Source organism: Canis aureus, chromosome 4, assembly GCF_053574225.1.
Source record: "Canis aureus isolate CA01 chromosome 4, VMU_Caureus_v.1.0, whole genome shotgun sequence".
Classification (NCBI taxonomy): Eukaryota; Metazoa; Chordata; class Mammalia; order Carnivora; family Canidae; genus Canis; species Canis aureus.
This window is the reverse complement of record NC_135614.1, coordinates 3,181,799-3,204,326: the sequence shown is the minus strand read 5'-3', so window position 1 is coordinate 3,204,326 and position 22,528 is coordinate 3,181,799. Positions and strand designations below refer to the sequence as shown.

Here is a 22,528-nt window from a genome sequence, read left to right as displayed (position 1 = left end):
AAGTTTACATAAAATTAGTTTTTAGGTGTGATCACCAGTGAAATATAGTATGCTTTTTTTTTTTTACTTAAAATACAAAATAAAGATTAGTAAAGCAAATGCAATATGGTTTTCTCCATCATCTCTATTGTCTTATACATTTATGTATATGTTTATTTAAATATATAGTTTGTTACTTAAACTCTTCTTCCCTTTGCCTACCCCCTGGAATTTGGGTATAATTAATAAGTAATGGGAAAAAATTTCTCTTTAAATTCATTTTTAGGGGTGCATGGGTGGCTCAGTCAGTTAAGTGTCTGCCTTTGGCTTGGGTCATGACCCCAGAATCCCGGGATCAAGCCCTGCATCAGGCTCCCTGCTCAGTCGAGAGCCTGCTTCTCCTTCTGCCCCTCACCCACTCATGCACTTTTTTCTCTTTTTATCAAATAAATAAAATATTTTAAAAACATAAATTCTTTTTCAAAATTTAAGGCTAAATAACAAATGCATGAAATTAAATAGGTATTTTTTTTGTACTTTAACACAATATCACTTAATCTAGGGATATTTTCTCAATGGGAAATAATGATTTCTTAATTTTTAAACAAATGTTCTTGAAATCCCTCCACATGTCAATTTTTAGAAATAAGAATAATTTAAAAAATAGTCCTACTTACTTTTTATTAGATGGTTGATTCCCATAATGTCCAAAAGCTCTATATCGTTTCTCCAGTTCTGAGTGCTCTAGTTACATATTGCATGAGAATTAAAAGCACAGGTTGGAATTCTGTCTGTACCATGCACACTAGTGGGCAAGTTCTTTCCCTCACTTCTCTTTAATTCCACACCTGCAGCCTCCCCAAAGGTCATGATGTTGCTACCAGGACTCTTTTCATGGTCTGTTTGGTGCTCATTCTGTCTTCATCACCCTCTTCAAAGTTTATTAGACTTTCACTGTTGCCTAGTTTCATAATAATGCTAACATTTCATGAATTTGTTTTATCAGCATGCAATTCTGGGTTCTAAGCTCTGTATTGTTATCCATTGCTGCGTAACAAATTATCCACCATGGTTAGCAGATTAGTACAATAAATGTTAGTGGTCTCACAGATTCTGTGAGTCAGGAGATGAGGAATTACTCAGCTGGAGGTTCTGGATCAGAGTTTCTCAGGGCTGCAGTCATCTGAGAGTTTGATTGGGATGGAGGATTGTTTTCTAAGTTCACACATATGTCTGGAGGCCAGGGGCTTCAGATCCTCACCAAATGCATCTTTCCATGGGGCTGCTTGAGTGCCCCCACAGCATAGCATCTAGCTTTCACCAAAGAAAGTAATCTGAGAGAAAGCAGAAAGATTGAGAGAGAGAGAGAGGGAGCCCAAGAGAAATCTGTAAACTTCTACAGCTCTACTACTTTGAAGGAATAAGAATCAAATAATTTGTGGACATATTTGAAAGCATTAGAGAAGGATTTAAAAAATGGTATGAACTTTAAGAAAGATAATTTGGCATATGTATGAAAAAATGGAATTTACTTTCTTTTGACCCACCATTCCACTTGCAAAAATTTTCACATGGAGATCATGAAAAAAATGGGAAAAATATATGTATTTCCACAATATATTACTATGTAAAAACTGAAAATTAGCATTTTAAGTATGGTCTTATTTAAATATGTATGGATTATACATATATACAGAAAGATTTCTGTAAGAAAATTTACAAATGTATTTACATTTATGAACTTTAAGGTATAAAAGGAAAATTTTAGATAATATTTTTACTTTTTCTTACACATTTCAAATTTTTTTTTCAAATTTTAAATTTTTAATGAGTGTTAACCATTATAGTCAGAAGATGAAACCAGTTTCATTTTGTCAAAAACAAAAATGAAATCAAAATGGCAAATAATTTGTATGGCTAGAATTAAAAGTTTTATGAATGTCAGTAAAATAATGCAGAGATAAAATAGTAAATTGTTATAACAAAGAATTAGTATTTCTAATTAATAAATAAAATTAATTAAAGGAAGGAATCAAGACTTAAACATAAATACAAATAAGCAAGTAAAAATATGTATAATCAAGGACTTACAAGTTTTTAACATCAGTGAACATACAGGTCTTATTTTAATGATCAATCAGCAGCATGCAACAGAGTTTATAATGCCTTCCTCCTTGAAATTATGTTTTCCATTGATTCCTGATGCATAATATTCTTGTGGTTTTGGTTTTGTGTTTTCCTACCAAACTAGTAGTTCCTTTTTCTCACATGGGAGCATTTCTTTTTCTTTTTCTTTTCTTTTTTTTTTTTTTTTTTTTTTTTTTTTGCATTTTAAACAATATCAAGTTTCTCCAAAACCAATGCCTACAGTGGTGGGAAAGGAGATCTTAAGGGTTTAATTTATCCAAGAGGTAAAGAGGTGAAGGAGACAGGAGATTCATTTTTTTTAAAAGATTTTATTTATTCATGAAAGACACAGAGAGAGAGGCAGAGACATAGGCAGAAAGAGAAGCAGGTTCCATCCAGGGAGCCTGATGCAGGACTTGATCCTGGGACTCCAGCATCATGCCCTGTGCCGAAGGCTGGCACTCAACCGCTGAGTCACCCAGGTGTCCCACTTCATTTATTTTTTTAAAGATTTTATTTATGTGTTCATTAGAGAAAGAGTGAAAGAGAGGGAGAGGGAGAAACAGATTCCTGCTGAGCAGGGAGCCAGACATAGGGCTCCATCCTACGACCCTGAGATCTTGACCTAGGCAAAGTCAGATGCTTAACTTACCAAGCCACCCAAGCACCCCAAGATAGGAGTTTTAAGCAGAATGGTTCAGGTTGGGTTCACTGTATAATTCTAAATTCAAGCAGTGTTCCCTTGGGCAAGTCACTTTCCTCACATGAGAAGTATTTGTTATAATGGTTGAGAAAATAGGTTTGAAAGACCAATTTTCAGACTTCATGTACATCACAATTATTTTGAGATCCTAGGAAAAAGACATATTATTTGCTCTCATCACCCAGAGGTTCTGATTTAATATATTTGCAGTGTTGCCTGGGGATGTTTACCCTTGGCAGGCTTGGGCACGCAGATGGCTCTCCCTACGATTCTGTGCTATTCATGTGCCTGAAGGTCAAGTTTGTCCTGACTGGCAGAGCTATTTCAAAAGATGTAACTTAAATGGAGCTAACCCTCCACCTGGCAGGAGAGCCTGTTACAGCAGGGAATGAAGATTAGACAGAAAGGAAAGTGAATATGACAACTTCTTTTCCAGTTGAGGGTAGGTAGAGCAGAACAGAGGCAGATCTGTCAGCTCTGTTAACTGGGAAAAGAAGAAGGAAGCTAGTATATGTTATAAATTATCTATCTAGTCTACACTATATATATCTAGTATACTAGCTTACTGACTGTTAAGATTTATGAAAATCATTGATTCAAGGAGCCAGACTTTCTAAGCAAGAACAAGCAGAAACAATAGAAGACACCAAACACTTCACTTGTTGGAATTCTGAGATAGTTTATTCAATTTGCTTACTTATTTTAAAGATACAAATGAAAGTTATAAACTCAACCAAATGGATGTGTATATAAGCAGACAAGAAGGGGATGACAGAAGTAAGTAATAGAGAAAAGAAAATATTTCATTGAGGATGACTGAGGATTTTCCACTTAATTTAAAAAGCAAGCAGACAAATAAACAAAATCCAAAGCAGGGCAGACATAAATAAATCCACATGTAGAAATATCCCGGAGAAATAAGAGAATATATAAGACAAAAAAATTTAAGAGAGATTGTAGAAACCATGAAAACTTTAAGCCATTCAAAAGTTATGCAATTTAAAGATAGACTATTTATAATATAAGCATAAACAAAGATATATAGTGAACCTAGTATAACTTTGTTGAAATACACTGGCAGAGATTCTCTCTTTGAACAAACTCCTCTGAATCATCTTCTCAACTAGGGTCCAAATGGGCTTATAAAAAGGAAGAATAATTGTGAAAAAAACACAAATGATTTTATCCATTCCCCTCCTCCCCATTAAAAGACTGAAAATTCCTTTATTTTTTTCTTTTGAAGGGTGTTTTCCATTTGCCTCTTCTTCATGGACATAGGAAGAGCAGAAGTATGAGGTATACCAGTAGACCCTTTTGTTGTGGGAGGCCTACACATGCTTGTTGACCCATTCACATACCATGCATTTTCTTATGACTGGATCAGGTTGTTTTGAGTAGGAAAAGCGGAAGTTGGGTTGATAAATTGGGGGAGGTGGAGCTTTAAAGAGTAACTCCTGGTGCTTCTATCTTTTCAAAGAGTTATGGCACAGCTATCAATTGATAGTGAGGGTGGGAGGTAGGTTTGGAGATCTAAGAAGAAAAGAAATTATAAATATTTGTTGCAAAGTTCAGAGAATGCATAAATAATAACTACAATCTGTAGAGCACTAAAAACATCCAGAGCACTTATGCATGCTTTACACTGGTTTACTCAATAAACCTCACAACATAATTTGTGGCCAAATTTATTTTTATCATCCTTACTTCAAGATGAAAATATAGTATTAAGGTTGCATGGGTAACTCTTAAATAAATACAGATCTGTTACCTTAGTCAATATACCGCACTGTGGTTTATTGTTGAGTATGCATTTGAGAATTGTGGTCATGAATTTTGAGGGACACTTGGCAGCATACTAATCCTTTTTTTCTTTTCAGCTGCTGTGCTTAGGTAGAGGTGCTGGTCAGAGTTGAGTTGTCTCCTGTGCAAGTACAGTGGAGACGTGGACTTAGAATGTTTGCCCGTGGATCCATGTGAGGCAAGTAAGAAAATGTGAGTATGGAGGGTAGGGCAGATACAGACATGCCTCTAGGGTTAATGCCATGGATGTCTCAGTGAAAACTTAGATGGAGGAGCACCTGGATGTGTCAAAACAAGAAGTGGTGAACAGGAAGTAAAGGACTTAAAGTCAAGATCTCAAAAGCTTACAAAGATCTGTATAGATAAACCTTTGTAGAAAAAAGAACTTGTTAACATGTGAATTGTTTCCTTTCAGGAATATAATTATAGAAATTACATTATGTGAGTTTAATTGGATATTAACCACTGAAAACATTTGAGACTACTTTAACCTATTTGATTTTTTAAGTTTTTAATGTAATTTCTCAGGAGTATGATGAACATGACAGTGTCATAGAGAGATAATAGGAAGTTATAGTTTGCTTCATGTGAAGAGGCTTAGAAATTCTTTGTTTGAAGGAATCTACTCTGAGGTTTTAATCAGCAATGTTGAAAAAGATTCATGCACAAAAAATGTCAAAAGATGATGTGTAACTCATAAATAAGAGCAATCTCAAATGGTCAAATTCAGGCAAGAGTTACAAAAAGTTACCCAAAGACAGAATAGGACAATGTTATTAAAAATCAGATTGTGGCTTAAATTTCATTTTAGAGGAAAGACTTAATGCTAAGTAATGAGAATACAAACATATATTTTCTAAATAAAATGTATTATTTTGATGACATAATGCAAGATAAACTATGAACACTTAGATCAGGATAAATTATTCCAGCAGTTAAAGATTAGAGCTTCTTGTGTTGCAAGCAACTCCTTAATGTGGATGCATGTTATTTTCTTTCTCAAAATGTAGTCTTAATATTTTCTAATGTCTTATCATCTTCCAGAATATTTAGGATTGAGTATACATTTAACATTTGTGAATTTAGACATATAAAAGAAGCCAAAATATAAATATCATTGTGTAAAATGCACTGTCTATATATCACACAATGACTATTAATATCAATATTTTGATCATACATGCTGTGTGCTATTTTGAAATCTTTTACCCATGCCATGCCCTAGTAATATCTTCCTTAGTTGTATTCATACACAAAATAAATATTAATTATTGCTAGCCTTGTAAATATCTGATTAGAATATCTGTCTACTACTGGGGCTCCTGGAAGGCTCAGTCAGTTGAGTGTCCTACTCTTGCTTTTGGCTCAGGTCATGATCTCAGCTCAGGTCATGATCTCAGGGAGATCGAACACAGTGTGAGATCTGCTTGAGGATTCTCTCTCTCCCTCTACCTCTACACACACACACATACACACACTCTCTCTTTCAAAAATAAACACATCTTTAAAAAAAAAGAAAGAAAAGGAAAATGTCTACATCTGAACATATGGTTTAACCATCATGCTTTTTGTTATTTGTTAGGCATTGTGTCACTCTTGCCTACAATTTTAATATAGCATAAATTATGGCAGAGATGAAACAAATGAATAAGTCAGCGATTCAAATTTATTAACTTCTATTGTTAAGGGAGCTGTTAGATCAGAATTGCAGCATGCTCCGATATAAAATGACTGATATGTAAGGAGGAAACTAGTGTTTGAAATCCTGAAGTTGATTAATACAATAAAAACTTTTACTGTTGACGACTGTATTGCTTAACAATAACAACAAAACCTTAAATTGCCTTTATTTCACTCTTTTTTTAAAATTGTGATATAAATGGCATACATACAATATTCTATTTCTGTTGTACAAACTAATGATTTGGTATAGGCATCTATTGGCAAATGATCACCACAGTAAGTCCAGTTAACATCCATCACCATACTTTCACACATTTTTGTTTTATTTTGTTTTTGGTGAGAACTTTTATGATCTACTCTTTCAGCAACTTTCAAATATATGATACAATATCATTAGGTATAGTTACATGGTGCTGAATGTTCTATCACCAGAATTTTATTCATCTTGTAACTAGGAGTTTGTATTTTATGACCACTTTTTTAAAATTAAATTTTCTCTACTTAAAATAGTCCCAAGTGTTCTATTAATTTCCAAAATACCAGTCTTTGCAATGAATTCTCAGAAACAGTTTTCAAGAGTACTCATGACCTTGTAAGTTTGTATAACTTTCAAATAGCTAATCAGATGCTATTTGGCAAGGCAGGTTTTTTTCTTAATCTAGCTCAAGATATTATATACCTAATTATTACATTTCTATGTGGTGTATTTCTGATTGAGAGGTACATACTTTCAAATGTCTAGCTGTGTGAAAAATCACTCAGACTCTTGGTTGGGAGATACATATTTATTTTACCCTGGATTCTTGTGCTCAGCATGCCTGCCACTCAGTTCCCAGGTGTTTGGAAAAATACTGTGGGGAATTTTATTTTCCCTTTATCTACTCCATAAATTCAGGATGTTGATCTTTTGGTATTGTATACATATTATTTACTAACATGTACATGAAGATTAGCCAGTCACAATAATAGGAGTATTCTGCTCTATATGCTGAGGGGATTATATTTTCTGATTAAAAATAAAAATAGTCTGATTTAAAATGCCATTGAGAGAAATCTTTTTTTAAATTTTATTTATATGTTCATGAGAGACACGAAGAGAGGCAGAGACACAGGCAGGACTCGATCCCAGGACGCCAGGATCATGCCCTGAGCCAAAGGCAGGCATTCAACTACTTAGCCACTCAGTCGTCCTAAGATACATCTTTTAAATTGAACTGTGGCTTTCTCAGAGAGGGGATGAATCACGAGGTCTTCAGAACATAGCTCTTGTTACATGTGAACATTGGGGCAAAACCTTTCCTGACTTTTGAAATTTTTATACAGCCTCATTGACTATGACTTCATATGTCACTTATTTAATTTTTTCTTTGAATTTCCAGATACAAACCTCTGATAATAAGCCTCCTCCTCAAAGGCTAGAACTCTAGTCTGCCTTGTTGAAGGGGCTCAGAGGATAACTTCAGGGGTAGAAATATCACAGGTTTGTAGGGTTTGGGCACCTGTACAATTTCTTTAATACTTAACAGGTTTAGTGGGTTTTCAGGAAATTCATTTCCAGTAGTAATATAGTAAATCAAGTTATTTACCAGTTGAAAACAACTCATTGTTTTTCTTTTTTTCTAAGATTTTATTTATGAGAGATGTAGAAACACAGGCAGAGGGAGAAGTAGGCTCCATGCAGAGAGCCCGATATGGGACTCAATCCCAAGACTCCGGGATCACGACCTGAGCCAAAGGCAGACACTCAACCACTGAGCCACCCCGGCATCCTGAAAACAACTCATTGTTAAATGCTGATAAAAGCATTAGCAAGTAAACTTGTTTGGCTAGTAAGTCATCATGATTGAGCTTGAGGAACCCCCAGAAGGGGAAAGTCGTTGAGCTGAATTTGCCAACCTGACAGCTGGCGGCTTTTGAGGTCTCCCTAGAGGCAGAGCTACTCAGTGGAACTTGTCCATGATGAAGATGGTATTAGGAGACCCTTGTCTCTCCACCTAGTAATCCAAGAACTATGCCTTTAAAGGTAAAAGAGAACCAAACTAAATCTATCTCATTAACGTCCTCCAGGCAACTAAGAGAAAAATTGCCCTGGTACTGGACAGGACACAAGGAAAAGATCTACCCAGTGAACTCCTATTTGAATTCATATCACCTGGGTTTTGCATGGCCTTAGGTAACTATCAGAAACAAATGTAAATCCTCATTGGAAGAATACAAATAGGGACACCTGGGTGGCTCAGTGGTTGAGCATCTGCCTTTGGTTCAGGGCATGATCCTGGAGTTCCAGAATCGAGTCCCATGTGGGGCTCCCTGCATGGAGCCTGCTTCTCCCTCTGCCTGTATCTCTGCCTCTCTCTGTGTCTCTTATGAATAAATAAATAAAATCTTAAAAAAAAAAAAGAAGAAGAAAAAGGAGGTTAGACAGTGTAGATGTTGGTTGGGCCAGTTGGGTCTGCTAGCTATGCCATCCTCCCAGAAACTGGGGATCAGAGGCTCCTTTGCTGATGGGTTATCTTCCAAAGGAATGGTTTTTAGGTTCTTGAGAGAAACTGGTGAGTGGTGGGAAATACAGCCCAGAGAGACAAAGAATTCACAATTGCAGGTCCTTTATAGAAAGTGCTCTAACAAGCAGTGGTCAGAGGGGCCTATCCTTGGGTGTCGGCTAGAACAAACAATAAATTCTTTGGGCAACCTTGAGCTTTCTCACTTTGGGTGAAAGGTTAAGAGGGGCAGGATCATGTGCAACCTTAAGCTATTGGAAACTATGTCTTACTTTTCAGTCTTTTTATGTGGAAGGAGGTGAATGCATAAAAATTTTTTTTTCACAAATCATTTTTCATTTTTATAAGCCCATGTTGGACCCTAGTTGAGAAGATGATTCAGAGAAGTTTGGTTAGAGTTTGTTCAAAGAGAGAACCTCTGCCAGCGTATTTCAAAAAGTTATACTAGGTTCACTATATATCTTTGCTTATGTTTATATTATAAAGTCTATCTTTAAATTATATAACTTATGAAGGATCTTTGATGGTTTCTAAGACCTCTCTCAAAATGTTTTGTCTTTTGGGGTGCCAGAGTGGCACAGTCAGTTGAGTGTCCAACTCTTGATTTCAGCTTAGGTTGTGATCTCAAGGTCGTGAGATTGAACCCCATGTCAGTCTCCAAGCTCAGCACAGAGTCTGCTTGAGATTTCTTCCCTCTCCCTCCCCCCTCCCAGGCTCTCTCTTTTTGTAAAATAAATATATAAATCTTAAAATTTTTTTTGTCTTTTATATTGTCTTATTTCACCAGGACGTTTCTACATGTGGATTTCTTCATATCTGCCCTGCTTTGGATTTTCTTTGTCTGCTTTTTAATGAAGTGCAAAATCCTCAGTCATCGTTGGTGAAATATTTTCTTTTCTCTAGTATCTCTGTCATCTCCTTCTCATCTGCTTATATACACATTCATTTGGTGGAGTTATAATTTTCATTTGCATCTTAAACAAATTGAATAAACTCTATCTCAGAATTCCAGCAAGTGAAGTGTTTGGTGTCTTCTGTTGTTTCTGCTGTTCTTGCTTAGAGTGTCTGGCTCCTTGAATCAATTATTTTCATAAATCTTCAGAGCCAGAAAGCTAGGACATATTTTGCAGGCTTTTAGAGTCGTGAATTTTTATTATAAGATGTTGATGGTTACCTATAACTAAAAATATTAAGGTTTTTACAAATGCAAAACCTATGAATAACTGACGTATGTGTATATGTGTATACATACATGTGTTTATAGTGGAACAGGATTTCAGACCTGCTTCCAAAATAAAAATCCAAATTTAACATTTAAATTAATTTATAGCATAGATGTTAAGAACATAAGAGAAAACTCTTTTGCTTGGGAGTTGTATAATTTGCAAACCCTTTTACTCTGATAGTCCTTAAGCTATTAAAATAATTATACCCACGTTGTTGATGATAAAATCAAAGCTCATGGAGGTTTAGTGTTTATCTATGCACAATGACATGGATGATCAAACCTGTCATTGCATAGCAAACCAGCTCGTCTATACAAGAGAACTACATCGGTTGTAGCAGTGAAGCTGTTGATAGTCTATTTAATCAGAGGGGTGCTTTCTCCTTCTGGGATATTTGTCAATTTTCATCCCAAATTGTCAGGAAATTATAAGATAATTTAGCCTTCTAAATATTGAATGAGTCTTGTGTACCTTGCTCAAACTGTGTTAGTAAAGAGACCTTTTGTGTCTGTAACTGAGATCACTTACAAGGTCTCTCCCCCAATGGCTCTACTCTGCTCTTCTTCCAATGCATCACCTCAGGTTGCTCTGTCTCCTAGGAATTGCACTGAAGTCATTTTCCCTACCTGGTTTCTTACCATAATTGTTTTCTAGCACTGGTACTGTCAGGAGTCATTTCAGATGTCAAGGGAAGCATACAGATGATAAATGCATAGATCTCCAATCTGTCACCTTGTCACCTGCAGCAGGGCTATTACAAGGGAGACCTGTGAGCAGGTCTGACGATCCATTCCAACCAGTAAGAACATATAGATTAATCAAGTAGATGCTGAAAAGGAAATAGTTTTGGCCATGAATAAGTGAGAGATGTTTTTGTGAAAGTATTTAATAATGCCCTAGAGATGTTTTATTGGCACAATTTTATTTTTTATTTTTTTTTTTAAATTTTATTTATTCATTCATGAGAGACATAGGAGGAGAGAGGCAGAGACTTAGGCAGAGGGAGAAGTAGGCTCCATGCAGGGAGCCCCACGTGGGCCTCCATCCCAGAACTCTAGGATCACACCCTGAGCCAAAGGCAGTCGCTTAACCACTGAGCCACCCAGGCTTCCCTATTGGCACAATTTTAATAAGTCAGAAGCTCAGCTTCTTAAACTGGTATTTGTTCACAGTAAAAATGTATTATATTGTATATCCTTGAATTTATAGTTTATTGGGTCTATCTTCTTTTTTCTTTTTAAAGATTTTATTTATTTATTCATGAGAGACACACAGAGAGAGAGAGAGAGGCAGAGACATAGGCAGAGGGAGAAGCAGGCTCCATGCAGGGAGCTCAAGGTGGGACTAGATCCTGGGTCTCCAGGATCACACCCTTTGCCGAAGGCGGCGCTAAACCACTGAGCCACCCAGGCTGCCCCTCTCTCTTCCTTTCTGAGGAAAGTCTTAAAATGTTGACAGAAACCTCTGATCACAGCAATTTACATAAGGGAAAAATAAATATTCTCCAGTTTTATTTAGGGACTCCTTAATTAAATCGTATTTGATAAAGTCGACTTGAAAACCAGAAATTCTTGAAATGTTAATGTTATTGTTTTACATGTGTCTTTTTCTAATGGATTGTATTTTTGAGAGGTTTTAGGTTTACAAAAAATTGAGAGAAAGGTACAGAAATTACTCACATATTCCTGCTCCCACACATGCATAACCTCCCTGAATAGTATATTTTTTGTAACAAGGATGAACCTACTTTAATGCTCTTAATCATTCATTGCCTGTAGTTTATCTTTAGGTTCACACGTGGTGTTATACATTCTGTGAGTTTGGAAAAGCATGATGACTTAGGTCGCACATGACCTGTGTCATCTATGTCCCTCATGATCTCTCACTCTGCAGGTTTTGGGTGAACATAAGTTTTCAACTTCTTGGGGCAAATGCCAAGAAATGTGACTTCTGTATTGTATGGTAAGAATATGTTTAGTTTTGTAAGAAACCACCAAACTGTCTTCCAAAGTGGCTGTAACATTTTGCATTCCCCACCAGCAACATATGAGAGCTCCTGCTGTTCCATATACTTTCTGGTATTTGGTGTTATCATTGTTCTAGATTTTGGGCATTCAAATGGGTATGTAGTAGAATCTCATTTTTAAATTTTCATTTCCCTTATGACATATGATGGGGAACATCTTTACATATGCTTATTTGCCATCTGTATATCTTCTTGCTGAAGTACCTGCTAAGATCTTTGGCCCATTTTTTAATTGAATTGTTTGTTTTCTGATTGTTGAGGTTTAAGAATTCTTTGTATATTTTTGATAATGGTCCCATTACCAGATATGTCTTTTGCAAATATTTTCCTTCATTCTGTGGCTTGTCTTTTCTTTCTCTTGATAATATCTTTTGCACAGCAACTTTTAATTTTAATGAACTCCAGCTTGTCAATTATGTCTTTCATGGATGGATCATTATCTTTGTTGTATCTGAAAAGGCATCTTCATCCCTATAGTCATCTCTGTTTTCCTTATGATATCTTCTAGGAGTTTTATAATTTGTTTTTTATACTTCGGACTGTGATCCATTTATGTTAATTTTTGTTAAGGGTATGAGATCTGTATACTTATTTTTTTGCATGCAGTTCTGCAGTTGTTCCTACACCATTTGTTGAAGAGATTATCTTTGCTCCGTTGTATTGTTTTTACTTCTTTGTCAGAGATTAGTAGTTTATATTTATGGGAGTGTATTTCTTTATTCTACTCCAGTGACCTATTTGTCTCTTCATTTGCTATTACCCCTTGTTTGATTATTTGATTATTCAATTATTGGCAAACTAGAATTATTATTATCCTAATACTTCAATTGTTAGCTGACTTAACCTTGGAGATTGCAAAAGTATGCTGTACTTTTTTCTTTTTTTTTTCTGAGAGAGAGAAAATGTGTCTGCAAGTAAGGGTGATGGGGAAGACACAGGGAGGGGGAAAGAGAATCCAGAGCAGGCTCCATACTCAGTACAGAGCCTAACATGGGGCTCAATCTCACAACCCTGAGATCATGACCTGAGCCAAAATCAGGAGTCAGATGCTTAACCAACTAAAACACCTAGGCACCCCTCTACCCTCTTTTTTGTGTATGACAAAGATGCCTTAAAGTATTTAGCAAAAAGCTTTGCATAGAGGAGGTTGATACCTTCATACTTGAGTTGGAGACATCAGGTGGAAGTGCATGTTAACATTTAATACCCAGATTATTTGGTTATTTCTGGGTGTTTCCCTTCTCTTTACAGCAGTAAGTAACCTCACTGGCTTGTAGACCAGGTAAAAATTTGAACTAAGGTACAGGCCCTCAAGAAATGCCACTAACTTACTCCTTTATTATTATTATTATTTTTTATGATAGGCACACAGTGAGGGAGAGAGGCAGAGACACAGGCAGAGGGAGAAGCAGGCTCCATGCACCGGGAGCCCGACGTGGGATTCGATCCCTGGTCTCCTGGGCCAAAGGCAGGTGCCAAACCGCTGCGCCACCCAGGGATCCCTAACTGACTCCTTTAATCTAGACCAATGACGAAGGTCAGGTCTCAGCATGGTGCAACAGCAGAAGTACTATTCCTGCTTGTCTCAACCATGCTATGAAGGCACATATCATGAGCTGTGTCTTTCCACAATGTCAGCTTTATTCAGTTATAACATTAACACAATTGTAAAGCATGTTCAGGATTTCAAACTCGTTATTTTGCTAAGTATTTAACTTGGCTTCATCCACATCACACAAAGCAAAGCACAATACAAACTCACACGACAAACAAGGTACAACAAGGGGTAAGTTAACAAACCAAATACAAAGTCAGTCTATGGGTGTGAAGTTGAGATGAGGATTTAGTCCCATTGGGCTAGCTCTCAGAGTGTCCTGCTTATTATCTTCAAGCAGCAGAGGATCTCTGTTCTGTTCAGAGATGGATTGGGCAGAGCCTTTGGTGGCAGTTGCCTTTCTGATGCACTCAGACATGGAAGGGTCAGCATCCGGAGATTCTAATGGTGTGCTGGAAAAGTCCTCCCCTTTTAAAGGAGTTTAATCAGTTTTGGGCAAAAGCTTCTGCTTCTGCTACTCATTGATACTGGGTGTCATCAGCCTGTGCTGCTATTGTCAATATCTGGTCTTAGGTCCAATGCCCTTATCTGCTTACATTACTGCTTGCCATGAGAGATTCCATCTTGCTCTCTGCACTGCTACAAGAGAAAAAAAATATATTCACCAAAATAACTGCAAATTCTAGCTGAGATCCTGGGAAGTATCTAGAGTGTGTGCTGATTGAGGTGCAGTGATGAAATATCTGGGGTTTTATGGACATGGGGGGTCTTTTTAAAGATTTTAACTTCCCAAGAAGGAAATGTGGAGATAGCAGTAATGCACTGCCAAAATGGTTTCTTAAAGCTTGTGAAGAAAGTCTACAAAAATGAGATGCAGGTACTAGGAGTCCTGTAGCAGAGTACTGAGAGAGGGGTGAAAATGCTCAAAAATTGAGGTGTGTTAGAATAGATTTATTAAGTCATATCAGAGAACTTTCTAGATAATTATTTTTCCCAGAGGCTCAGAATAAGCTTACTCAATAAAGCATTAAGGAATTCTCTAGCATGGAGAGAATATTACTGTTAAGAATCTCAGAGATAACTATATTCTGTAGGTCAGGATTTCTGATGGGAGATTTTTCAATGAAACTGGTCTTCCAAATGTCAACAGGAATGATACCATTCCAGAATAGCAGCAAGTAACTGTCAGGAAAAGAGTGGGTACTTTTGCTGTACTAGGAAATAAGACCAGAATGGAAACCAAGAGCTCCTAAGGTATAGCTTGTTATATCTTTTAGGATTTTGGAAACAGTATATATTCAATGCTTGGGCATACTGCTTTGAGTAAGCTTTATTCAAAGTGAGCTCTTCAGTAGGTTCAAGCTAGAGATAAGTAGCCCTGCTGCTAGGACCATGTGAACAGGCACATCCCATGGTGCTAGAGCTATATGGGATAGGTAAGGGTATGAACTCTGTATGAACTCTCTAGTAAGCCCCAGTAAGAAAGCCACAGTGTAGACATAGGAATCTGGAGCAAGGCCATGTCATCTAGAGCATCAGACTGTTCATCATTCAGAAAGTGGCTCCGGGCTTTGGTGGCATGCAACAGTTTCTGATTATGGACTTGCAGATGACTATGCAATTAGAGCTTCCCATCTCACAAATGGTATGGTCAGATCTATAAATTATGGCATTGGACAGGCACAGCAACAATCCATCATGTGATGAAAATAGTACCATTGTAATTGGTTCAGTAGATTCTAATGGCACTAATGAGGACACAGACAGACAGTCCTTGCCCCTATGTCACTTACTCCATTGCACAGACATCTCTTCCCTAGTTTCCATGTAAGTCCTTTTGCAAAATTACAACAATCTGATCATGATGAAGAAGGAAGCCTGGTTCAAAGGAAGAGAAGTTCTGTAGGTTCGTGTGATCAGAAAATGACTGTTACTATAAAATAGCCCAAGTCAGAGATGCCCCTTACAGAAGGAAGTAAAGGGGAAATCCTATAGTGGGCAGAGATTTGAAATGGACACATAGTGTAAATGGAGAGATAGCTTGAAGAAAGGAAATACCCATGGGGGCAGAGGAAAATTGCTCTAGCTGATTGATCAGGGCCTGAAAAGGCAAGATTGAGGACTACAGACAAGGAAGCTTGGAGGAGAGTCATGTAGATGGATCCATGGAGTAGGCACAGTGTATGTATCTTCATACTTCACACCCACATCCACCAGAAGGCATCTTCCATAGAATAGCAACTGAACAACCTTGTAGATAGAAAGAACTGAGCAGAAGTCATCCAACCTCTGTCCTCAGCCAGCTTGATGTTTGATGTTTATTTAAATATTTGTGATCTCTGAATGGTGTAAGCTCAGGGGCAGAGGTGGAAGCTATGAATGGAATGGTAAGCAGGCTACATGAGCATAAACACTAGCAGTAGGGGAAATCCTTAAATGGCTGGAAGAACATGGAGGTGATGACTATCAATGACATTCTTGGAACCTATATCCTTTTTATTATAGGCCATATTTTAAAGGAACTGAGACCAGCTGTTGATAGAACTACTTTTGGAGAGAAGGGAGTACACATGAATGAATGGACCTGAGCTGTATAAGATGTGGACTGGAACAGATGCTATAGGTGCTCAGTCCCTGGCTCTTCAGCACACATCTTGAGGGTAAATGGCAAACGCCAGAGATTTAAACATGGAAATGGCCCTCAACTATAAAAAGATGGTGACTGGGTAGATAAAACCCCAGTTTTTTCAGCACTCATTTTTTTTAAGACTTTATTTATTCATGAGATACAGAGGGAGAGAGACAGAGACACAGACAGAGGGAGAAGCAGGCTCCATGCAGGGAGCCTGACATGGGACTCGATCCCGGGACCCCAGGATCACAACCTGAGCTGAAGACAGCACCAAACCGCTGAGCCACCCATGCTGCCCTTTTTCAGCACTCATTAACGATCACTCCAAGCCATTAGCACTCTGTTCTCCAGAACTCCCAGTGTTAGTGAGCTCCCATTGCTCAGAGTGGCTTGTTAAGACTTTTTCTTGTTCTTCCCTTTCCTTCTTGGGATCATTGACCAAATAAACCATGGACTCAGTCCCTCTGGTTCTCTGAGAAGACCCTGAAACCAGGTGCTTAGGTACAACTTATCCTTTATAATTTGAAGAACTATCTATTCTAAATTTTATGCAGAAAGCCTTATTTCACATCTGTGTAATTTATCTACATCCTGATTTCCCCATCTAAATCCTTGTTTTCCCCTATAACCCCTGTCAGTGACAATAGAATAAAAAAGACTCAAAATTCAAAATAACAGCATAAGAATGACCAAAATCCCTATAGTGTGTCAAACCTGCTACACGGAAAATTCAGATGATAAATGTTTATATAAAATTTCATCAATTCTTGCCCTTTTCAAGAATGACTTTTTGGTTCAAAAGCATTTGGGAGCCTATTAAGTGCCATTCTCTAAAGCTATGTTCAATTACAAGGTAACATAATTAGGTTTTGTACACATATATAGGAATGCATACTTGAATGTATATACATTCATCTGGAAGCTAAAAAAATGTCTGTTAGATTACAAAAAGTATCCATAAGAATTCATTTTTTCTAGTCCAGTCTTCCAAATTACATTTTCACCTCTTGAAAACTATCTTTGAGAGAGAACTGGATAGTATTTATATGTGAGTGGCTCTTCAATTTAATACTTTTAAATGTGAATTTTCCCTGTGTAAAATGAGTAATCTATTCTATGGAGTATAATTAAAATACTGAACATGATTGAAAAACTCCTACTTTTCATGAATTTATGCAAAACTGAGATTGCAATTAGTTTCAAGACTGTAAAGTTAAGTGCCACAGTCCATTAAAACTTATGGAATCATGTCAGTTTGACTGAAATTGACTCATCAGGGACCAGAAATGAGTTGTTGATGATTTTACACATAACATTTGAGAAAAGTTATGAATTATTAATTTTACATCATATTTTACTAAGCAAATAGAATTACTAATAATAACGAATATAAAACACTGATCTTTTGAGCATATGTTGGATTTTGCTAATGAAATTGAACAACTTCTTTGAAAAAGCAAAAACTTTGAAATACATGTCCACCAAATAGTTCTTACATGTTCAAAGTCAAAATTATTTTCTCGTAACCATAGGTTATCTGATTTTGAAAGAAAATGTCATCATAATGGAATGGTGTGGGAAAGTGTTTATTCCCAATTGTCTTGTTTGAACTTGTAAAACATTTCATCCAAGACTCGATATCATCATTCTACAATAGAATAGCGTAAGTTATTTTAATGTCCGTATACTCGCATTTACTTCATTCTGGAAAATAATAATATTTCCTGAGAATATTCATGGGAAAATAACACCAAGAGCTGAAACCCAAAAATTTCAGTAGTTCAAAGGAATAGAAACTTATTGCTTGTCACAGAAAGCCCAAATTTTTGTGAATAAGTAGGTGACCCTTCTCCAAATATGATTCTGGGACATAGGCTCTCTCCACTTTGGGGCTTTGCCATCCCTGGAGACTCAATGATATGTTGATGCCAATGAACATCCAGATTATCTTAAAGATGTTATTGTGGATTTTATAAAAATGCTAAACATTGACTTATAAGAAAGTATGAAGTAATAGTTTAGAAAATCCATGAAGTATAAATGGGGAAATTTTAACTATTAGTGTTTCTGTAATTTTCATTCATGTGTAAATATTTAAAGATAAATTTTCTATGCCATTTTCAACAACATGTATAATGGGGCTCAAAGCATATTTAACATTTTAAAAAAATATTTTATTTATTTATTCATGAGAGACACAGAGGAAGAGAGGCAGAGACACAAGCAGAGGGAGAAACAGGCTCCATGCAGGGATCCAGGGGCTCCAGGATCATGCCTTGAGCCAAAGGTGGATGCCCAACTCCTAAGCCACCCAGGCGTCCCCATATTTAATATTTTATATAGTATTTCTAATGCTTTGAATTTGACTTTTTCACTTAAACTTATGATAGGAGAAATTTTTTCTTTTAATATAATTTGCATTCATGATTTTAATGCATGCTTAGAAATCCACTCTGGGGCAGCCCGGGAGGGGGGTGGGGTGGGGGGGGCTTACAGGTTTAGTGCCGCCTTCAGGACAGGGTGAATGAATAAACAAATAAAGTCTTGAAAAAAAAAGGAATAAAAAAAAAGGAATCTGCTCTGTGGGAGTAAAATGAATTATTTAATTAATATCCATTTGGTGGTGATTTACATTTATTTTGGGTTTATTTTCTCTCTAACTTATAAGAAGAACATCATAAATAATATCCCATGTCCATCATTAATCACAAATGATTATTCTCAATAATTGTTCTATTGGTACCTCTGAGACCAAGTATATACATTTCTTTTCTAACCAAACAACTTCCCTCCCTCTGTCTTTTCTTCCTTTTCCCTCCTTCCCTCTTTTTTTTTTCTCTCTCTCTCTTTTGCTTTTCACAGATATTTTAGTACCTTTATATCTGAGGCACAAAAGATTAGATGGTAAGAAGACATGTTTCTTCCTAGAAACTATAGATTTTGCAACCTAATTTTGGAAGCAACATAAATGTTAACATCTCAAAGATTGGTCCACATTTTAAGGTTGGTGAGAATGAAGGCACAGGAGCAATTGAAGGTTGTTTGCCTTTTGTTTCACAGTGGAATGCAAGGGTTATATGTAATTTTAAGAATAGAAATAAGTAATGTGGCTTCCCTGGTTGCTCGGTTTCACAGAGGCAAGCCTGAGACAAAGCTTCACCTCTGCTGCTGTGGGGAGGACAGCTTTGAGGGTGAAGGAGGTAACTGTTTCTCTATCTAGACACAAAATGATGGCCATCTCTACAAACTCTCTAACCATGGAGGTGTAAAGAAAGAATATTGAACGCATATATATTGAAGATAAACAATGGGATTTGCAGAAGTTTGTTACGTAAGGGAAAGGAAGAAAGCAGGGGCACCTCCCACATTTCTGGGTTGACATACTTGGTGGGTGGTGGCTCCAACTGCACAGATAATGAGGATTGAGTTGTGAGTTCGGGAAAGAACATCGTGAGTTCCATTTGGATATTTTAAATTAAGGTATCTAGGAGATAGTCAATTGCAGATGCAAAGTAAGTGGCTGAATATATGAGTGTAGGCCTCAGATGAGTTGATATGATTGTGATAAAATTATGAGAATCATTACAAGTTGTAGATGTTTCACATCATTTAGAGACTGAACATAGAAGGAAAAAAAAGAGCTCAGAATTGCTCCAAGAGAAACTTCACTCTGTGAGGGAGAAAAACATGAGGGCACTAGCAAATGAAACAAGAAAGTAACCAGTAAGAAGAAAAAAATAACGGGAAAGAATGGCATTGTGGAAGTCAAGAGAAAGAAGCGATTGGTGGTATCGGCATCTCTAGAAAGTTGAATAAAAGCAGAGACAAGCATTCACTGTTTTGAGAGATAAAAGTATATCACCTGTGATTGTGCAATTGTCATTTTCAGTGCTTTGCTACAATGTGTGATGAAAACTATACTCATGACAGATTCCTATAATGAGAGAAAAAAAAAAGAAACAGGCAAGGCAAGACTTCTACACACAAGAAGAAGGTGAAGGTTAGTTTTGGGACCATGAATCCAATAACCGTAGTGAGACCCAGATATTCACGTGCATACTAACATTTCCTGTGATATTACTGAGGCCATCTATCCTCAGAAGAATATGTGGCTTTGTGCTTAGATACAAAGAATAGTTTTTGGACATACCTACCAATGAAGTGGCTGAAGTTTTATTGGTTGATGAGTCAACCAAGAGCTCCCATGATTTAATATATAATAAACTATGTTAAACTAGTTATGTAAACTATGTTTCTTCTCCACCCCAATCCCCACCCTCAGATATTTGAAGATATTTGAAGAACACATTGAAGGATGTTAAGCTGAGAAAAGGGTGACTGAGCAAAAACAGCATTCTAGATATTCTAATATGGGGAGGAGGACTTTGGTTTGCAAGATAGCCATTCAGTTAATTATTCAAACTAGTGAATATCCTAATAACTTCGCTAAAATACAGAACTTTTCTGAAATATTGTAATCTATGTAATTATGTAAAATGCAAGGACATATCTGGCATTTTTGTGGAAAATTTTCTACCATTTCTCAAGATTAGTCTCTGACAAAGTAAAAAGAAAAAAATGAAGTAGGCCAACTCAACATGAAGAAGGAGCTTTGTGTAATTTGGGGGAAAATTATAAAGGACCTCTAATTTGGGCAATTTAAAAGTATGTGAAAATACCATCTACAGTATACCCGTGATTAGGTCTGCAATATGTCTCAGAACTTGACTTCAGTAATCCAGATGTCATTACAACCCCAGGGCTGTTGGTTTACTGTCCTCGAGTCTGACACCATGAGTGAGTGATATATAAAATACTCATAATGACAATCAATCACACCTTGAATTCTTTCCTACAGAGAGGAGAAATTAAAATCTCTTATTTAGAAATTCTTCAATAGGTGAAACCAGATTTCTATTTTTGTTCACATTTGACATGTTCATATTTTGTTCAAATGATGTATAATATAATTTGACATATTTAAAATTCATATACCTATTAACAATCCCTTGGCCCAAGAATGGCCATTGCTTCCCACTCCACCAGAAGCTATGTGACCAGAGCTCCATGCTCAACTTGCAGGACACCCATTGTTAATAGTGTTCTCTGGTAACTGAGAGCCTAGGAGAATCATTCCTAGGGGAGTCTTTGGGCCATTTTATCCTGAAAAGCTTGGTTCTGTGGCTTTTATAACTACTACTAACCAGTTGGTGAAAGCAGGTATTCCTTCTTCTGAAAAGAAACACAAATTTTTCTAACTACATAACTATCCTTGACCATTTCAAAACAAAGCATGTTTTGGGGGTAGAACAATGTAGCTTTGAGTACTAAGACAAATCATCACTATAGTCATCACACGTCTTTCAGATTGAGACAATCTAAAATTTCTGGAAATCAGACCTATATCAACAAGTTTATGAAAATCTTGAGTAATTTTATGATAAAATCCAGGGAAAGATAACAATCCTGGAGGCAAAAGAATTCTCCACTCAAATTGCTCTCATCACTGCCACTAGAAATGTCTTTGTGGATGAATCTAATGGCACCTTTTTGCCTTTAACTTTCCTGGATTGCTTGACAGCATTTGACACTACTGTTCTCTTCAAAACTTTCTTTTCTTTCAAAAACGTATACCTTGTCCCTTGTTCTCAATTTCAATTAATTATATGGATTTCTCCATCGACAAAATAGGAGTTTCATGAATCCTTTCCTCTCTCACATTTCCCATATCAAATCATGTTCATTAGCCTAACTAGCTCTAAAATATATCTGCTTCTCTCAGTTGCTAGTATCACAGACTATGCTATTATAATAACTGCCAAGTTGATCTGGTTGGATTTAATATGGCCTCCCACTATTCTGCTCTTTAGTCCACTGCCAGAGAAATCTTTAACAAAATTACATCTGATAACCTTAGCACCTACTTATAACACTCTGATGGCTTCACATTTTCCTTGGAAAGGAAATATCCTTCACCTGATCTTTACTAACTCTATTTTCACCTCTGATTATCTGCTCAAATTCTCACCTCTCCTCCTTTGTACTCTATAGCTTTCCTTGTGAAGTTCTTTAATTCTCCAAAATAAGATAAGCTCTATCTTATCTAAAAACTTTGGAGTATTGTTTCCCTGCCTGCAACATTTTTAGCTCTGTTTTTAACTTTTTTTTTTTATATTCAGGTATCAAGTAATAAGCTATAACATCTACTTCCTCAGAGAGGGCTTGTGAGATCACTCAGACAAGGTAAAATATTGTTTCTCTTGACTTGAACCCATCACACATGGCATTTTTTGGCA

General features: G+C 36.6%; 1 long non-coding RNA gene across 21 annotated transcripts in view; it reads left to right on the top strand.

Annotated features, from left to right (window-relative positions):
* The window catches only part of LOC144312061 (uncharacterized), a 123,838-nt gene that overhangs the window by 5,996 nt on the left and 95,314 nt on the right, over positions 1 to 22,528 (top strand). For 15 of the 21 annotated variants that reach the window (XR_013377495.1, XR_013377489.1, XR_013377487.1 and 12 more), the window contains 4 exons: positions 4,687 to 4,801; positions 13,410 to 13,513; positions 19,095 to 20,232; positions 22,412 to 22,475. This is a non-coding gene — a long non-coding RNA (uncharacterized LOC144312061). The remainder of the gene's footprint in view (positions 1 to 4,686; positions 4,802 to 13,409; positions 13,514 to 19,094; positions 20,233 to 22,411; positions 22,476 to 22,528) is intronic. The other 6 variants (XR_013377499.1, XR_013377498.1, XR_013377496.1 and 3 more) reach the window with 3 other exon arrangements.